We start from the raw sequence: 21,540 nt of genomic DNA, 5'->3' as shown, positions 1-21,540 counted from the left end.
TTACTAAATTCAGGTGAAAATACTTTATAAATCTAATACACAAATTATACCTCATAGAGCACACCATGATAGTTGAATCAAAAACTTGAGGCCCCTTTGTTTTCTCAATTGATATATGAACTTAAATGTAATAGGGTGACTAAAGTCAGTTGAGTTTGCAGCACCTAGGTGAACACAAAGCCAAGAATGGTCGCATTTAGAAGGAAGAAACTTTGTTGTATTTGTGCACCACAGCACAGTGCAGTTACACAAAAACTTTTCGCATTCTGTTTCACTCTCAGGAAAGAAAAACAAAAGGAGTAAAACATATGTCCAAAGTTCTGGATTATTCCGGGGTGATCTAAAGACTGGCCATTGCTTCCTTTAATATGTGGTGCAGGAGAAAATGGTGACATAGTTGAAATGACAGGTCAACTGAGAACAAAGATGAATGCTTGTTACAACAACAGAGAGATAGTAGTGCCTATGACACTTACCAAAGGGGGAGATTAAAGGCTCCTAAGAGAAAAAGAAAAAAACACACCTTTTTAATAGGAAAATACACACAGTAGTCTAGAGAAGAAACATCCTGACAACAGTATGAAGAATCTCCCAGAATGACTAGAGTGCCTGATGGGTATCAGTTTTCACCTATACAAATTCATTCCGTAATAGACAGAATAGGAAGCTGTTTCTTACTTGATCAAAATATCAACAAAATCACAAAACATCAAAGTAACCAAAACACATGGCTCAACAAAAGGACCAAAATGAAAGTGAATCTAAAGAAGTAGAAATCTATTAACATATTAACATCCAAGTGAAGCTAGAGAAGTAGAAATCTATTAACTAATTTTAAAATAATTTAAAATATCTATCTTTGTCTTATAGACAAGGTCTTGTACTGTCACCAGGCCACAATGCAATCATAGCTCACTGAAACCTCGAATTCCTGGCCTAAAGCAGTGACCCTACCTCACTTTCCCAAGTGGCTATGACTACAGGAACGCACCATCACATCTGAACAATTTTTTTAATTCTTTGTACAAACAGGGTCTTGCTAGGTCATTCAGGCTAGTCAAAAATTCCTGGCCTCAAGAAATCCTATAGCCTCAGACTCTCAACGTGCTGGGATGAATCCAGCAACTGAACCTGGCATTCTATGTTTTCTTTAAGAAATGAGAATATTAATCCAACAACCATACAAAAGGACAAGGATGTATTACATAATGATAAAGGGTTCAATTCAACAAGAATATTTACATATGCTAAACACCTAAGCACCAAACTTTGGAGCACTGAGATTCATAAAACAAGTGATTCTAGTCCTGAGAAAAGAATTAGCCACATAATAACAGTGAGGTATTTCAACATCCCATGGGACATCATTAGATCACTGAGGCAGAAAATTAACAAAGAAATTTTGGACATCAATTCCAAACGATCAACTGGACCTAATAGGTATCTACAGAATAGACCAATTGGACCTAATAGACAATATTCCACCCAACAACCACAGAACACACACATCCTTCATATGCACACAGGACATACTTGAAGATTGACCCTATATGCTCAGCCAGAAAGCAAGTCTCAATAAATTAAAAAGAAAAAAATCATACCAACCATACTCTTGGACTAAAATAGAATAAAAACAGAAAACAACAACAAGAAGATCTCTCAAAACCACAGAAATGCATAAAAATTAAACAATTGGCTCCTCAAGACCTTTTGAGTAAACAATGAAATCAAGGCAGAAATTAAAAAGTTATTTGAAGTTAGTGAAAACAGAGAAAACACATACCAAAATCTTTGGGACACAACTAAAGCCGCAATAAAAGAAGCTTATAACACGAAATGCCTACTTCAAGAAGTCAGATCTCAAATTAATGATATAACATCACTTGTAAAGAAACTAGAAAAAGAAAAATAAGATGAGCACAAATGTAGAAGAATAGAAATAACTAAAACCAGATAACTGAATTAATTGAGACCACAAAGTCCATACAAAGCATCAGCAAAACCAAAAGTTGGTTCTTTGAAAGGGTAAACAAGATTGATAGACCACTAACTAGGTCAACAAAGAAAAACATTAGATCCAGATAAGCACAATCAGAAACAACAAAGGGGACATTACAATCAACTCCACAGGTATACAAAAGATTCTCAGAGACTTATGAAGACTTCTATGCACATAAAGTGGAACATCTACAGGAAATGGATAAATTCCTAGAAACATACAATTTCCAAAGATCGAATATGGAAGAAACTGAAACCCTGAACAAACTAGTATCAAGTTCTGATACTGAATCAGTAATAAAAAATTTACCAACCAAAAAACCCCTGGACAAGATGGATTCACAGCTAAATTATACCAGAAGTACAAGGAAGAGCTAGTATCAATTCTACTGAAACTATTCCAAAAAATAAGGAGTGACTCCTCCCCTCTCATTCTATGGGGCCAACATCACTCTGTTACCAAAATCTGGTAAAGACACAATGAACAAAGAAAACTACAGTACAATATCTCTAATGAACACAGACAGAAAAATCTTCAACAAAATAGTAGCAAGCCAAATCCAGCAGCTCAAAGTTAATTTATCTCAGTTAACTAGGCTTTATTCCTAGAATGCAAGGTTAGTCTAACATATGGAAATTTAAAAATGTGATTCACCACATAGAATTAAAATTCAAAAGCTAGGCGCAGTGGCTCACACCTGTAATCCCAGCACTCTGGAAGGCCAAGGCCAGTGGATCACCTGAGGTCAGGAGTTCGAGACCAGCTTGGCCAACATGGTGAAACCCTGTCTCTACTAGAAATACAAAAATTAGCTGGGTGTGGTGGCACATTCCTGTAGTCACAGGTACTCTGGTGACAGAGGCATGAGAATCATTTGAACCCAGGAGGCGGAGGTTGCAGTGAGCTCTCCAGCCTGGGGGATAGAGTGGGACTCTGTCTCCAAAAAAAAAAAAATCACCATTTCAATATATATGAGGTAAACTTTTGATAAAAGTTAACATCCCTTACTGATTTAAAAAAAAAAAAAAACCCTCAACAAACTAAGCATGAAAGAAACATACCTCAAAACAATGAGAACCATCTATGAGAAACCCACAGCCAACATACTAACCAGACAAAAGCTGGAGGCATTCCCCTTAAAAACAAGAATGAGAGAAGAACGCCCACTCTCACCACTTCTATTCAACATAGTAATGGAAGTACTAGCCTGAAAAATCAGTCAAGAGAATGAAATAAAAGGCATCCAAAGAGGAAATGAAGAAAGTAACATCATCTCTGCTGATAAGATTCTACACCTGGAAAGACTCTGCCAAAAGGCTCCTAAAACTGATAAGGAACAGTAAAGTTTCAAGATACAAAATCAAAGTACAAAATCAGTAGCATTTCTATACACCAATAACATGCAAGCTGAGAGCCAAATCAAGAACATAATTCCATTTACAATCACCACACACACAAAGAAAAAACCAAATACCTGGGAATAGATCTAACCAACAAGGTTAAAGATCTCTACAAGGGGAACTATAAAACACTGTTGAAAAAATTATAGACAACACAAACAATTGGAAAACATTCCATGCTCAAAGAAGATTCAACATCTTTAAAATGGCCATACTGCCCAAAGCAATCTAGAGATTCCATACTATTCCTATCAAACTATCAATGTCACTTTTCACAGAATTAGAAAAAAACTATTCTAAAATTCATATGGAACTAAGTAAGAGTCCAAATAGCCTAAGCAATCCTAAACAAAAGAAAAAACCAAAGGCTTCATATTATCCAACTTCAAACTATACTATAAGCCTACAGTCACCAAAACAGCATGGTACTGGCACAAAAATACACACACGGGGTGGGGCCAATATGGCTGACTAGAAGCAGTAGCATTCAGAGGCTCCCATTGAAAAGAACCATAGTAAGTGTGTGAATCCTTCACCAGCAACCAAGGTATCCAGGTTCTCCCATCGGAACTGACTAGGAGGCTGGCATGATCCACAGAGAAAACAACAACAGTGTGGTGCAGCAGTCCACCTGAGAGCCACATAGGGGAGGAGAGCCCTGTCCTGCCAGCCAAAGGAGTCAGTGAGTGAGTGTGCTACCCAACCAGAAAAATCATGCTTTTTCCAGGGAACTGTACAACCCACAGATCGGAAGATCCCACTCATGAACTCATGCCACTGGGGCTTAGCATCCCAACCCTGCAGCTGCACAGATTCTCAACAGTCTCTTAGCTGGAACCTGCTTAAGCCTACAGAGCACCTGCAGGGAGGGGCGACAAGCACCACAGCTGCATCTGCCTGCTGTCTAAGCCATTTGAGCTCCTTGGCAGAGGGGCAGCAGCCAGCACTGGGACTCACAACTGCATAACACTCTAAGCTCCCAGGGTGAGGGAAGGGCAACATTCACCTCTATAGCTCCAGGCTGTGCTTTTCCCCTCCTGGAGTCAGGGAGGCTGCATGGCTTGGTCCCAAGATGTGTCTCCGACAGCCCAACGCACTGGCTGGGGCAGACCACAGCCAGAGTGCCTCTTCAGGCCTGACCCTGTCCCATCCTTCCTCACTGGGCAGGGCTTCCCTGCAGGAACTCCAATAACTCCAGCCAGAGGCTCAGGGAAAAAACCCAGATCTCACTGGGCCTGAGCCCCTAGTGGGAGGGGTAACGGCAGTCTCCGCAGATCAACAGACTTAGTCTTTCCTCCTGGTAGTTCTGAGGAATCCAGGCAGCCCAGACAAGTGAGTTTTTCCCCAGCAAAGCACACCCCTTCCACCAAGGGACAAAGTGCTTCGTTAAACAGGTCCTATTCCATGTGCCACCCAACTAGGTGAGACCCTCCAACAGGGGTTGTCAGACACCCTATACAACAGCAATCTTACTGGCATCAGGTTGGTGCCCCCCAAGTTCAGAGATCCCAGAAGGAGCAAGCACCCATCTTGGCTGTTCTCCAGCCTCCCTGAGTGACATCTCCAGGCATAGGAGTGAACCAGATGAACAGGGCCAAAGTGAACCCCCAGAAAACCGCAGTAGCCCTATAGAAGTGGGACCTGACCATTGAAAGAAAAACCAACAGAAAGCAACACAACAGCATCAACAACAACAAAAAGCCCCCACAAAAACCCCATCCAAGGGTCAGCAGCCTTAAAGATCAAAACTAGACAAACAGAGAGGAGAAAGAATCAACAAAAAATGCTGAAAACCCAAAAAGTCAGAGTGTCTCTTCTCCAAATGATTGCAACATCTCTCCATCAAGGGCAGAGAACTGGACAGAGGACAAGACAGAAGACTTGACAGAAGTAGACCTCACAAGATGGGTAATAAAAAACTACACTGTGCTAAAGGAGCATGTTCTAACCCAATGCAAAGAAGCTAAAAACCTTGATAAAAGGTTAGAGGAGCTGCTAACTAAACAGTTTAGAGAGGAACATAAATGACCTGATGGAGCTGAGAAACACAGCATGAGAACTTCATGAAGCACACACAAGTATCAAAAACCAAACCAACCAAGCAGAAGAAAGGACATCATTTGAAGACTACCTTACTGAAATAAGGCATGTAGACAAGAATAGAGAAAAAAATAATAAAAGGAATGAACAAAGCCTCCAAGAAATACGTGACTTCACAAAAAGACTGAACCTATGATTGATTGGAGTACCTGAAAAAGATGAGGAGAATGGAAACAAGCTGGAAAACATACTTCAGGATATTATCCAGGTAAACTTCCCTAACCTAGAAGGCAGGCCAACATGCAAATTCAGGAAATACAGAGACCACTACTAAGATACTCCATGAGAACATCAAACCCAAGACACATACTCATCAGATTCTCCAAGGTCGAAATGAAGGAAACAATGTTAAGGGCAGCCAGAAAGAAAGGCCAGGTCACCTAAAAAGGGAAGTCTATCAGACTAACAGTAGGCTTCTCAGCAGAAACTCTATAAGTCAGAAGAGATTGGGGGTCAATATTCAACATCCTTAAAGAAAAGAATTTTCAACCCAGATTTCATATCCGGCCAAACTAAGCTTCATAAATGAAAGAGAAATAAAATCCTTTCCAGACAAGCAAATGCTGAGGCATTCCGTTACCACCATGCCTGCCTTGCAAGAGCTACTGAAAGAAGTACTAAATATTGAAAGGAAAAACTGGTAAAAGCCACTGGAAAAACACAAAAGCATAAAGACTAATTACACTATGAAGAAACTGCATCAACTAGTGTGCAAAACAGCCAAATAGCATCATGATGACGGGATCAAATTCACAAATAACGATACTAACCTTAAATATATATGGGCTAAACGTCTCATTAAAAGACACAGACTTACAAATTGGATAAAGAGTCAAGACCAATTGGTATGCTGTCAGGACACACATCTCATGTGCAAAGACACATATAGGCTCAAAATAAAGGGATAAAGGAAAATTTACCAAGCAAATGGAAAGAAAAAAAAAAAAAAGCAGGGGTTACAATTCTAGTCTCTGGTAAAATAGACTTTAAACCAACAAATGTCAAAAAAGGCAAAGAAGAACATTACATAATGGTAAAGGGAACAACTCAACAAGAAGAGCTAACTATTCTAAATATATATGCACCCAGTACAGGAGCACCCATATTCATAAAACAAGTTCTTAGAGACTTACAAAGAGATGCAGACTCCCACACAATAACAGTGGGAGACTTTAACACTCCACTGTCAATATTAGACAGATCAACGAGACAGAAAATTAGCAAGGATATTCAAGACTTAAACTCAGCCCTGGATCAAGTGGACCTAATAGACATCTACAGAACTCTCCACTCCAGATCAACAGAATATACATTATTCTCGATGCCAGATGACACTTATTCTAAAATCGACCACATAATTGGAAGTATAACACTCTTCAGCAAATACAAAATAACTTGAATCATAACAGTCTCGCAGACCACATTGCAACCAAATTAGAACTCACGATTAAGAAACTCACTCAAAACCACAAAATTACACGAAAATTGAAGAATCTGCTCCTGCATGACTCCTGGGAAAATAATGAAATTAAGGCAGAAATCAAGAAGTTATTTGATACCAATGAGAACAAAGAGACAACGTACCAGAATCTCTAGGATGCAGGTAAAGCAGTGTTAAGAGGGAAATTTATAGCACTAAATGCTCACAACAGAAAGCTAGAAAAATCTCAAATCAATACCCTAACATTACAATTGAAAGAGCTAGAGAGGCAAGAGCAAACTAATCCAAAAGTTAGCAGAAGACAAGAAATAATCAAGATCGGAGCAGACTTGAAGGAGATAGAGACATGAAAAACCCTCCAAAAAATAAATGAACCCAGGAGCTAGTTTTTTGAAAAAGTTAACAAAATAGATTGACTGCTAGCTAGATTAACAAATTACAAAAGAGAAAAGAATCAAATAGACACAATAAAAAATGATAAAGGGGATATCACCACTGACCTCACAGAAATAAAAACTACCACCAGAGAATACCATAAATACCTCTACACGAGTAAACTAGAAAACCCAGAAGAAATGGATAAATTCCTGGACACATACACCCTCTAAGACTAAACCAGGAAGAAGTCAAATCCCTGAATAGACCAATAACAAGTTCTGAAATTGAGGTAGTAATAGCCTACCAACCAAAAATTGCCCAGGACCAGATGGATTCACAGCCTAATTCTACCAGAAGTACAATGAGGAGCTGGTACCATTCCTTCTGAAACTATTCCAAACAATTGAAAAGGAGGGACTCCTCAATAACTCAGTTTATGAAGCCAGCATCATCCTGGTACCAAAACTGGGAAAAGAGACAACAAAAAAAGAAAACTTCAGGCTAATATCCCTGATGAACACTCATGTGAAAACCCTCAAAAATAATACTAGCCAACTGAATCCAGCAGCACATCAAAAAACTTATCCACCATGATCAAGTTGGCTTCTTCCCTGGGATGGAAGGTTGGTCAACATAAGCAAATCAATAAACGTAATCCATCATATAAACAGAACCAAAGACAAAAACCACATGATTATCTCAATAGATACAGAAAAGGCCTTTGATAAAATTTAACATCCCTTCATGTTAAAAACTCTCAATAAACTAGGTATTGATGGAACATATCTGAAAATAGTAAGAGCTATTTATGACAAACCCATAGCCAATATCATATTGAATGAGCAAAAGCTGGAAGTATTCCCTTTGAAAATCAGTACCAGACAAGGATGCCGTTTCTCACCACTCCTATTCAACATAGTATTGAAAGTTCTCGCCAGCGCAATCAGTAAAGAGAAAGAAATAAAGCATATTCAAATAGGAAGAGAGGAAGTCAATTTGTCTCTGTTTGCAGATGACATAATTTTATATTTAGAAAACCCAGTCATCTCAGCCAAAAAATTCCTTAAACTGATAAGAAACTTCAGAAAAGTCTCAGGATACAAAATCAATTTGCAAAAATCCAAGCATTCCTTTACAACAACAATAGACAAGCAGAGAGTCAAATCATGAATAAACTCCCATTCATAACTGCTACAAAGAGAATAAAATATCTAGGAATACAGCTAACAAGGGATGTGAAGGAACTCTTCAAGAAGAACTATAAACCACTGCTCAAGAAAATAAGAGAGGACACAAGCAAATGGAAAAATATTCCATCCTCATGGATAGGAAGAATCAACATTGTGAAAATGGTCATACTGCCCAAAGTAATTTACAGATTAAATACTATTCCCATCAAACTACCATTGACATTCTTCACAGAATTAGAAAAAAAACTACTTTAAATTTCATATGGAATCAAAGAAGACCCCATATAGCCAAGACAATCCTAAGCAAAAAGAACAAAGCTGGAGGCATCACACTACCTGACTTCAAATTATACTAAAAGGCCACAGTAACCAAAACAGCATGGTACTGGTACCAAAACAGACATATAGACCAATGAAACAGAATAGAGACCTCAGAAATAACACCACACATCTACAACCATCTAATTTTCAACAAACCTGACAAAAACAAGCAATGGGGAAAGGATTCCCTATTTAATAAATTGTGCTGGGAAAACTGACTAGCCATATGCAGAAAACAGAAACTGAACCCTTTTCTTACACCTTATACAAAAACTAACTCAAGATGGACTAAAGACTTAAATGTAAAACCCAAAACCATAAAAACCCTAGAAGATCTTGTCAATACTATTGAGGACATAGACATGGGCAAAGACTTCATGACTAAAACACCAAAAGCAATGGCAACAAAAACAAAATTGACAAATGGGATCTAATTAAACTAAAAGGCTGGTTACCTACAGAATGGGAGAAAATGTTTACAATCCATCTACCTGACAAAGGTCTAATATCCAGAATTTACAAGAGACTTAAACAAATTTACAAGAAAAAAACAAACAACCCCATTAAAAAGTGGGCAAAGAATATGAGCAGACACTTCTTAAAAAAAGACATTTACGCAGCCAACAAACATGTGAAAAACATCTCAACATCACTGATCATCAGATAAATGCAAATCAAAACCATAATGAGACACCACCTCATGCCAGTCTGAATGACAATCGTTAAAAAGTCAAAAACAACAGATGCTGGCCAGGCTGTGGAGAAATGGAAATGTTTTTACACTGTTAGTTGGAATGTAAATTAGTTCAACCACTGTGGAAGACAGTGTGGTGATTCTTCAAAGATCAAGAATCAGAAATACTATTTGACCCAGCAATCCCATTACTGGGTATATACCCAAAGGAATATAAATCATTCTACTATAAAGACACATGCACATGTATGTTTGTTGCAGCACTATTTATAATAGCAAAGACATGGAACCAACCCAAATACCCATCAATGATAGACTGGATAAAGAATATGTGGTACATAAACCCATGGAATACTATGCAGCCATAAAAAGGAATGAGATCATGTCCTTTGCAGGGACATGGATGAAGCTGGAAGCCATCATCCTTAGCAAACTAACACAGGGACAGAAAACCAAAACACTGCATGCTCTTGCTTATAAGTGGGAGCTGAACAATGAGAACACATGGACACAGGGAGGAGAGCAACACACACCAGGGCCTGGTGGGGGTTGGGGTTTGAGGGGAGGGAACATAGAGGATGGGTCAATAGGTGCAGCAAACCACCATGGTACACATATACCTATGTAACAAACTTGCATGTTCTGCAAATGTATCCCCCATCTTTTTTTTTTTTTTTTTTTTTGAGGAAATAAAGAAAAACAAATTTTTTTTAAAAAGGACACATAGACCAATGGAACAGAATAGAGTACCCAGAAATAAATAGAGGCACACACTTACAATCATCTGATGTTCCACAAAGTCAACAAAAACAAGCAATAGTGAAAGGACTCCCTATTTAATAAATGGTTCTGGGATGACTGACTAACCACATGCAGACAAATGAACATAGACTCCTACATTTCACCATATATAAAAATTAACTCAAGGTGATTAAAGATTTAAATTCAGAACCTAAAAAATCTAAAAATACTAGAAGAAAATCTGGCAAATACCATTCTAGACATTGACTTTGGCAAAGAATTTACGGCTAAGTCTTCAAAAGCAATTGTAACAAAAACAAAAATTGATAAATGGGACCTAATTAAAGAGTTTCTGCACAGCAAAAGAAACTGTGAACAGAATCGACAACCTACAGAATGGGAGAAGACATTCACAAACTAGGTACCTGACAAAGGCCTAATTCCAGAATCCATATGAAATTTAAATTAACAAGAAAAAAAAACCATTAAAAAGTGGGTAAAGGGCAAGAGCAGATACTTCTCAAAAGAAGACATACAAGCAGCCAATAAGCATATGAAAAAATGTTACACATCACTACCCATAAGAAAAATGCAAATCAAAACCACACTGAGATACCATCTACACCACTCAGAATAGTGATTATTGAAAAGTCAAAACACAGATGCTGGCAAGTGCCAGCAGTAAAGATAATACTTATACACTGCTGATGGGAATGTAAGTAAATTAGCTCAGACACTGTGAAAAACAGTTTGGAGATTTCTGAAAGAACTCAGAACTACCATTTGACCCAACAATTCTATTACTCGGTATACACCCAATGGAAAATGAATTGTTCTACCAAAAAGTCAATGCACTCCTATGTTCATCGCAGCACTATTCACAATAGTAAAAACGTGAAATCAGCCTAGGTGTCCATCAATGATGGACTGGTTAAAGAAAATGTGGTATGTATACACCATGGAATACTATGCAGTCATAAAAAAACAAAAATTCATGTCCTTTGCAGCAACATGGATGCAGCTATTATCCTAAGTAAATTAACACAAGAATAGAAAACCAAAGACCATGTTCTTATAAGTGGGAACTAAACATTGGGTACGTATGGACATAAAGATGGGGAAAAGACACAATGGGGACTCATAGGGGGCAGTAAAGGGAGGAAGCAAGGGCTGGAAAACTATCTATTGGGCACTATGCTCATGATCTGGGTGATGGGATCATTCAGACATCAAACCAGCGTCTTGCAATATATCCACGTAATGAACAAACACATGTATACCTTGAATCTAAAATAAAAGTCAAAAATATATTAAAAAAAAAAAAGAAACAGAAAAAAATGGGATCTTACTCTGTCACTCAGACTGGAGTACACTGGTACATATCATAGCTCAATGTAGCCTAGCCTCAAATTCCTGGGGTAAAGCAATCCTCCTGACACAGCCTCCTGAGTCACTGAGACTACAGACACATGCCACAACAACTAATTTAAAAAAAAAAAAAAAAAAAAAAAACCTTAGACACAGAGTCTTGCAATACTGCCCAGGCTGGCTTCAAGCGATCCACCTGCCTTAGCCTCCAAAGTAGCTGGGATTAAATGCACATGCCACTGTGCCTAGCAAAATATCTATTTTAAAGATGCTCAATGAGGTAAGAAGAACACAAACAAAAGAAGACAAAAATGCATGAAGAAAATGAGCTTATGAACAAAGATTAAAACTATAAAAAGACAAAGTATGGAGCTGAAAAATAACTAAATTTAAGGATTCACTAGAGGGTTTAACCACAGACTTGATCTAACAGAAAAATAACCCAACAAGCTTGATAATAGGTCATTTGAAAGTATATGGTCAGGACAGCAAAAAGAAAAAAACAGAGTGTCTAAGAGACTAATGGGATACTATCAAGTAGACCAATGCTGAGACCAGCTCGGTCATGGGGACCCTAACCCAGCAGCGTTAGAGGAATTAAAGATACACACACAAAAATATAGCATGTGGAGGGGGAAATCAAGGGTCTCACAGCCTTCAGAGCTGAGAGCCCCGAACAGAGATTTACCCACATATTTACTGACAGCAAGCCAGTGATAAGCATTGTTTCTATAGATTATAGACTAACTAAAAGTATTCCTTACAGGAAACAAACGGATGGGCTGAAATAAAGGGATGGGCTATGGCTAGTTATCTGCAGCAGGAGCGTGTCCTTAAGGCACAGATCGCTCATGCCATTGTTTGTGGTTTAAGAACGCCTTTAAAGCAGTTTTCTGCCCTAGGTGGGCCAGGTGTTCCTTGCCCCCATTCCGGTAAACCCACAACCTTCAGCGTGGGCATCATGGCCATCACAAACATGTCACAGTGCTGCAGAGATTTTGTTTATGGTCAGTTTTGGAGCCAGTTTATGGCTAGATTTGGAGGCCTGTTCCCAAAAGGCCAATTTACTCATAATGGGAATTCTAAAACACAAAGAGAGAGAAAAGAGTAGAAACTTTATTTGAAGAAACGATGGCTGAGAATTTTCCAAATTTGAGGGAGAAAATGGCCTAAAATTTAATGAAATTCTACCAACTCTAACTAGTAGCAACACAAAGAGACCCACAACAAGACACATTATAATCAGAGATTCAAAAGTTACAAAGAGAATTTAGAAGCCAGAAAAAAAAAAAAAAAAAAACAACAACTGTGACTTGGCATATGCAAGGCCCATTCCTAGGATGACCAGCAAATGTCTCAGCAAACAATCTCACAGGTCAGAAAGTTGAAGAATGATATAGTAAAAGTGCTGAAAAATGACAACTACCAATCAAGAAAATGTTTTCTGCCAAAACTATCCTTTAAAAATTTTGAAATAAGGAATATTCAAAATCAACAAAAGCTGAATGAATTCATATCCACTAGATCTGTTCTAAAAGAACTGCTAAGTAGAGGCAGTTTTTCACACTGGAAAATAAAACGACGGTGAGTAGTAACACAAAATTATATAAAAATATAAAGTGTTCTGATAACAGTAATTATATACACAAAATATTCTGTATTATAATGATGGTGCACAGAATACTTTTAATTCTGCTATCGATTTGAAAAGTCAAACACTTTAAAATAACCATAAATCTGTTCTAATGGATTCACAATATAAAGTGATATAATTTGTGATATCAATAAAATACAATGGAGAGTTCATAAAGAGGCAGGATTTTTATATACAATTAAGGTTAGCAGCTTGAGGTAAACTGTTAAAACTTATAGATGTTTTACATAGTATCTATGGTAACCATAAAGCAAATACCTATAATAGATACACAGAGAGAAGTGGGAAAGGAATTAAAACATGTCACTACAAAAATCAACAAAACACTAAGGAAGATAGCAAGAGAGGAAAACAGGACTAAAATAGATACAAGACCTAAAACAAAAGAGTGAACAAAATGCAATAGTGAGTCATTCCCTTTCAGTAATTACTTTCTATATAAATGAATAAATTCAAAAGACATAATTTGGCTGAATAAATTCAAGAAAAAAGATCCAACTCAATGCTTTCTACTGAAGGCCAACTTTAGATCTAAGAACGTACATAAGCTGAACATGAAAGAATGGAAAAAAAAATGCCAAAAGTAAAATACTGTCATATTAGTTAAAATACATGTTACATCAAAACATGTTACAAGAGATAAGAAAGAGCATTATGTAATTATAAAAGGGTTCATTGTCCAGGAAGCTATAATAAATATTAACATATATGCACCTAACATCACACCTCTCAAATATATACAGCAACTAGCAAACTTTTACAGAATTGAAGCAATAAATAGCCAGCAGTACAATAGCAGTAGGAGACTTTCATACTCCACTTTCAGTAACGGAAAGAATAAAAGAGACGAAAGATCAGTAAGGAAATAGAGGACTTGAACAACACTATAGACCATTAGACCTAACAGTCATATACAGAACTAACCATTCAACAGCAGAATACACAATATCCGTAATCATACATGGCACATTATCACTGATAGACAACCTGTTAAGCTGCAAAAAAAGTCTTACCAAATTTAAGCAGATGACAATAACACAAAGCATCACTTCTTACTACAACAGAATAAAACTAGAAGAACAGAAAGAAAAATGGCATGTCCAAGAATATGTGGAAATTAAACTCTCAAACATACTCTTGTTCAAAATTTTGAAGACAACACTGTTAAGATGTCAATACTACCTAAAGTGATCTACAGATTCAATGTACTCTCCATCAAAATATTAATGGAACTTTTTGCACAAGTATTAAAATAATCTGAAATGTCTATGGAATCTCAAGAGACCACAGATGGATAAACAATCTTCCACAGATGGATAAAAAATCTTAGGAAAGAAAAACAAAGAGGCATCATACTTTCGGATTTCAAAATATACTACAAAGCTATTGTACTCAAAACAGTGTGCTACTGACATAAAGATAAATAAAAGATGAAACAGATTGAAGAATCCAGAAATAAATGCTCGTGTATATAGTAAACTTATATTCAACAAAGGTTCCAAGAATTCACAATGAGAAAAGGGACAGTCTCTTCAGCAAATAGGATTGGGAATACTGGAAATCCACAGGGGAAAAAATAAAGTTGGACCTTACCTTGCACATTTACAAACATGAACTCAAAATGGACTGACTTATTTTTCATAGCTACTGTAACTCGCATTTTCTGTTTTCTTTTTCAGATGGTTTTCCATCAGCACACAGAGATGCCACTGATATTTCTATGTTGATTTTGTATCCTGCGATTTTACAGAACTTGTTTATTAGTTCTAACAGCTGTTTGGTGTCATGTTTATGTTTTTATTATATACACGGTCATATTGTCTGTAAACAAGGACGATTTCATTTTTCCATTCCAATTTGGATGCCTTTTATTTCTTTCTCTTGACTAATTACTCTGGCTAGGACTTCTAGTACTATCTTGAATAAGAGTGGTGAAAATGGGTATCCTTACCATGTTACAGATCTCAGAGAAAAAGCTTTCATCTTTTCCCTGTTTGGTATATTAACACTGGTTTGTCATATTTATTGTGTTGAGATACATACCTTCTATACATAATTTGCTTAGCGTTTTCACTATAAAGAAAGTTAAAGTTTGTTACTTTTTTGTGCATACAAATAACTACAAAAAATTAAATACCCAGCAATAAACTTAAATAAAAAAGTGAAAAATCTCTATACTGAAAATCATAAAACATGGATGAAAAAATGAAATACACATGAATAGATGAAAATATACTGTGTTTATATATTGGAAGAATATTATTAAAATGGGCCGGGCACAGTGGCTCACGCCTGTAATCCCAGCACTTTGGGAAGCTGAGACGGGTGGATCACCTGAGGTCAGAAGTTCAAGACCAGCCTGGCCAACATGGTGAAACCCCGTCTCTACCAAAAAACTACAAAAATTAGCTGGGTGTGGTGGTGGGTGCCTGTAATCCCAGCTACTTGGGAGGCTGAGGCAGGAGAATCATTTGAATCCAGGAGGCGGAGGTTGCAGTGAGCCAAAATCGCGCCATTGCACTCCAACCTGGGTGACAAGAGCAAGACTTGGTCTTAAAAAAAAAAAAAAAGAATATTATTAAAAGGGGCATGCTACCCAAAGTGACCTATAGATTTAATGCAATTTCTATCAGAATACCAATGACATTCTTCAAAAAAACAGGGAAAAAAAAAAAAAAACTAAATGTACATGGAACCACAAAATACCCTGAATAGCCAAAGCAATGCTGAGCAAAAGGAACAAGGCTCAAGGCATCACACTACCTGACTTCAAAATTTACTACAAAGCTACAGTATCCCAAACAGCATTATACTGGCATGAAAACAAACACACAGACCAACATGCCCAGTGAGTCTGTAAATAAATTCATGCACCTAAAGCTGACTGATTTTCAACAAAGATGTCAAGAACACACTTTGCGGAAAAGATAATCTCTTTAATAAATGGTACAGGAAATATTGAGTATCCATATGCAGAAGAGTAAGACTAGAACCCTAACTCTCATCACATACAAAAACCAACTCAAAATGGATTATAGACTTAAACGTAATGCCCTGAAATATGAAACTATTAGATGAAAGCAGGGCAAATACTCTACAACATTGGACTCAGAAAGACTTCAAAGCCAAGGCAACCTAAGCAAAAATAGGCAAATGAGATTACATCAACCTAAAAGGCTTTTGCATATGAAATGACATAACATAGTGAAGAGACAATGTAGACAATAGGAGAAAATATTCGCAAACGATACATAATGACAAGAGGTTAATAGCAAGTATATAAGAAATTTGAACTCTGAAAATAAAACAAACATACAATTCAATTTAAAAACATGCCACAGACCTTCATAGACATTAGTGAAAAGAAGACATACAAATGCCCAAAAGGTACATAAAAAGATGCTCAACATCACTAATCATCAAGGGAATGCAAATATAAACCACGATGAGATACCACCAAACTCTAGTTAAAATGACTATAATCAAAAAGACAAAAAATATAACTTAAACAAGTATTGGAGAGGATGTGAAGAAAAAGGAACACATATATACTGTTGATGGGACTGTAAAGTAGTATGGCCACTATAGAAGAGTATGGAGGTTCCTGAAAAATTAAAAACAGAGCTGTCACATGATTTAGCAATTCTACTATTGGGTAATATACCCAAAAGAAAGGAAATCAATGTGTCAAAAACACAGCTGCTTTCCCATGTTTACTGCAGCACTCTTTCTAATAACCAAGATATGAAATCAATCCAAATGTACAGGAAGAGATAAATGCATAAAGAAAATGTGGTGTAAATGCACAATGAAATATTATTCAGCCATTAAAAAAAGAATAAAATCCTGTCCTTTGCAATAACATGGATGAACCATGAGATATTATGTTAAGTGAACAGGCTATACACAGAAAGATAAACCCTTCATGGTCTTACTTAAATGAGTAACAAGAAAAAGAAAGAAAGAGAGAAAGAGAGAAAGAGAGAGAGAGAGAAAGAAAGAGAAGAGAAGAGAAAGGGTGGGTGGGCAGGGCACAGTGGCTCACACCTCTAATCCCAGCACTTTGGGAGGCCAAGTGGGGGGCGGATGATTTTAGTTCAAGAGTTCAAGACCAGCCTGGCCAATATGGTGAAACCCCGTCTCTACTAAAAATACAAAAACTTAGCTGGGCATGGTGGCACGTGCCTGTAATCCCAGCTACTCGGGAGGCTGAGGCAGGAGAATAGCTTGAACCCAGGAGGCAGAGGTTGCAGTCAGCTGAGATCACGCCACTGCACTCCATCCTGGGTGACAAAGCTAGACTCTGTCTAAATGGAAAAAAAGTTGATATAAGCAGAGAGTATAACAGTGGTTACCAGAGACCGAAGGGGGAGGAATAGAAAGAGGTTAACAGGTATAAAGTTACAATTACATAGGAGAAATAAGTTCTGGTGTTCTATTACACAGTATGGTAACAATGGTTAATAGAAGGGTATTGCATATTACAAAATACCTAGAAAAGGCCAGTCACAGTGTTACATTTCTATAATCTCTGCACTTTGGAAGGCTGAAGCAGGAGGACCACTTAAGGTCAGGAGTTCAACGCCAGCCTAGACAATGTAGTGAGACCAAGATATCTCTGCAAAAATTTTTAAAAATTAGCCAGCCATGTTGGCACACGCCTGTAGTCCTAGCTACTTGGGGAGCTGAGGCAGGAGGATCACTTGAACCCAAGAGTTTGAAGTTATGGTGAACTACAATTGTGCCACTGTACTTCAGTCTGGGTGACAGAGTGAGATCCTGTCTCTACAAACATTAAAATTTAAACAAACAAACAAAAAAAAACAGCTAGAAGAGAAACTTGAATGTTCTCACCACAAAGAATTACCAAATACATGAGGTTATGCACTAAACACTCTGATATGATCATTATATAACACATACATATATATAAAATTGTACCCCATAAATATGTACAATTAACATTTTATCAATTGAAAAAGTGAACTAAAACTTAAACATAAAACCTATAAATATAAAACTCCTAGAAGAATACAAAAGGGGAAAGCTTGGGCATGAAAATTGGTCTTGGTAATGATTTTTTGGATATAATATCAAAGGATGAGGCAACAAAATGCAAGAACATACACATGGTACTATATCCGTTTATCCAAAATATTCCAAACATATTCAAAACAGAACATGGAAGAGATGTTTGCACATCCATGTACCCTGCAGCATTACTCCCAAAAGACAATACCTGGAAGCAATCAAAATGTCCCTTATTGGATGTGCCGATTAAACAAATGTGGCAAACGTACACAACAGAACATTATTGAGCCTTAAAAATCAGAGACATTTTGACAAGTATTCTAATACAGACAAATTTGAGGACATTACGCCAGGTGAAATAAGATAGTTAAAAAGAAAGAGATGCTGTTTGATTACACCTACATAAAGTATCTACAGTAGCCAAACTCATAGAAACATTAAGCAGAATGGTGCTCTTCAGGAGCTGGAGAGAAGTGTGGAAAGGACAATTTGTAGTTTAATGGGTATTCACTTTGACTTCTGTAAGATAAAAATGATCTACAAACCTCTTGTAAAACAATATGACTATACTTAACACTAATAAACTGTACACTTAAAAATGTTTGAGATGACAATTGTTATGTTTTCACCATAAAAAATTTGACTACCTAAAAGAGATAGTCATCGAATGTTTCAAAAATCAGCTTCAAAGAACAAAAGTGTTCCTCTCACATAATTATATAGATCCAAACAACCGACTGTGAATTTAAGATTAGTTCCGGCCGGGCGCGGTGGCTCACGCCTGTAATCCCAGTACGTTGGGAGGCCATGGTGGGAGGATCACGAGGTCGGGAGGATCACGAGGTCAGGAGATCCAGACCATCCTGGCTAACACAGTGAAACCCCGTCTCTACTAAAAATACAAAAAATTAGCCCGGCGTGGTGGCGGGTGCCTGTAGTCCCAGCTACTCGGGAGGCCGAGGCAGGAGAATGGCGTGAATCTGGGAGGCGGTGCTTGCAGTGAGCTCACATTGGGCCACTGCACTCCAGCCTGGGCGACATAGCTAGACTCCGTCTCAAAAAAAAAAAAAAAAAAAAAAAGGGTTATTTCCTTAACTACTCATCTAGACAGAATAAAGCAATCATTAACAGCTGAGAAAAAAAATGCATACAAGATAAGTCATGAACAAAGTAGAGGCAATATTTATACAGGTGAAAAACACATAGATTTTTAAATAAGCAACAGACATACAGCTAATTCATATATAAATTAAACATCATATTGTCTTAAAGTCTTACAGAGTTGAAAATTATCATCCAACTCATAATATCAAAGTTGAAAAACAAAAATACAATTAACTGATCTAAGGAAACATATCTGAAAAAAAACACAATCATATAGAATAACAAGAATAAGAGAAATTTTAGTGCATAAAATAATGAATACAACATAGTCTATTAATAATAATCCTTCAGATATTTGCAGTTATCAACTGTGTGCACCCATGAAGAACAGGCATTTTGAATCATTGCCATTCAATGAATGGCAGTAAAATGTCACAGAAAATGCATTATAATCACTAATAATTAGCTCTAATGAGAAAATTTTAATGAGTAAATATTTAAAAGACACTAGGAAAACTTCCTTATCATGTTATCAATATATTGGTGCTATTCTTACACAAAATATAATGGCTATAATAAAGTCTTTAGAAGCTAAGAAAAGCTTTATATTTCCAAATCAAGGAACAATATAAATGTTGCAAAATACAGTGAGAATTGTTAAAATATAATGTCAGTATTTGGAATTAAATTATACATCAGTTAAATATAAAATGGATATCAATCTTAATAATTCTTTTTTGCTTGCAGTAAACTTAAACTTACAATCAAACATATTAATAAATATGTGGTGCCCACTAGTAATCTAATGTACATCTTATACAATGTGTACATTTGAGTATTTTGTTTCAGAATTTTTGAATCCAAAAATCACAAATATGATACATTTTCAAAAGTGAAACATATAGGATTAGAAACATAAGCAAGATGACAGAATAGGAGGCCCCCATGCATATTTCTCACAACATAGTGTGGCAGCCGTGTCAAACACAACTGCCTTTATGGGAGCTTTGTGATCCAGGTCAGAATTTCTGATGCCCAGCTGGAGCCCAAGATCAAGAAGGACAATTTAAGGACAAGTCCTTAACTGAAGGGTAGGCTTGTTGACTATGGCTCTGGATACACAACAAAAAAATTGCCATATCCCACTGTAGATTTAGCTATAGCTCATTTGGCCTTGGTCCTGCCACTCAAAAAATCTTCCAAGACTCCAGGAGGATTCATTCCCACCTGACATTCAGGTGACAGGCCTGAAGATCCCGGTCCTGTCTGTGGCCCCTGAATAAGGCAAAATCCATCTCCATCACCTCTCAGTCATGATCTGGAAAAAGTTCTGTCCACACAGGGACCCTCAGGAAAAAACATCCATCTGTGCCTCTGGATGTAGAACTGCCAACACTGACTGGAATGGGAATCCTGAAGTGGCACTGAAACTTTGCTCCAGTTTCATGCAGCCACAGGGCAGGAGTTTTGCTCAACCTGGGACTTGCCTGAAAGCACACATCTGTGCCCCTAGAGCTAGACTTGCTGACATTAGTCTCACAGTGAATCTTAAAGCAGCCCTGTAAGTTTAGCTCTACTTTCTGTCAGCCAGGGTCTGGGAGCAGTTCTGCTCAATGAGAAACCTAGAAGGAGACAAGCCGTGGGCCCAGGGCCCATATCCTGTAGCAGCCCTATGAATCAGTTCCAGACCCATTCAGCTGTGATCAGGGGTCAGTCATGTCTATCAGTGACTTATTCAATGACTGGATGAAAGCACTTCCAGAGACTCAGCAGGAGCCACACCTGTCCACATCTATTCTATCAGCACCCTGACTCTGCAGAAACAACTGCAATTCCTTATCTAAGAACCAGCCACAATGCTCAAGATCCTGAAGAAAGTTGTCTTCCAAGAGAAAAGACAGGATCCATGACAATCTATGTCCTGCTAATAGGTCTGTCAACCATATAATCCACTGCAGACCCAGTAGCAGTCATGTGACATGTCTCCAACACACTCAACTGCAATCTTAGTCAAAATCTCATCAGCTCAGGATCCAAAAGCAGAAAGTATTTATTTCCTAAAACTAGTCTATAATGACTAGAAGAGATGTTTGCTCCTTCACATTCAGGGAAATAAGCA

The 21,540-nt window shown here is 37.4% G+C and overlaps 2 protein-coding genes across 8 annotated transcripts in view; both read right to left on the bottom strand.

Moving 5' to 3' along the window:
• The window catches only part of ZNF267 (zinc finger protein 267), a 142,925-nt gene that overhangs the window by 103,396 nt on the left and 17,989 nt on the right, over positions 1-21,540 (bottom strand). The window lies entirely within an intron of this gene.
• Positions 1-21,540, bottom strand: part of LOC103231546 (uncharacterized) — a 47,150-nt gene that overhangs the window by 7,621 nt on the left and 17,989 nt on the right. The gene's annotated exons all lie outside the window — the stretch shown is intronic.

The sequence above is a fragment of the Chlorocebus sabaeus genome, chromosome 5, assembly GCF_047675955.1.
Source record: "Chlorocebus sabaeus isolate Y175 chromosome 5, mChlSab1.0.hap1, whole genome shotgun sequence".
NCBI classification, from domain to species: domain Eukaryota; kingdom Metazoa; phylum Chordata; class Mammalia; order Primates; family Cercopithecidae; genus Chlorocebus; species Chlorocebus sabaeus.
Note: the sequence above shows the minus strand (reverse complement) of the source record. Positions and strands in the feature narration are given on the sequence as shown.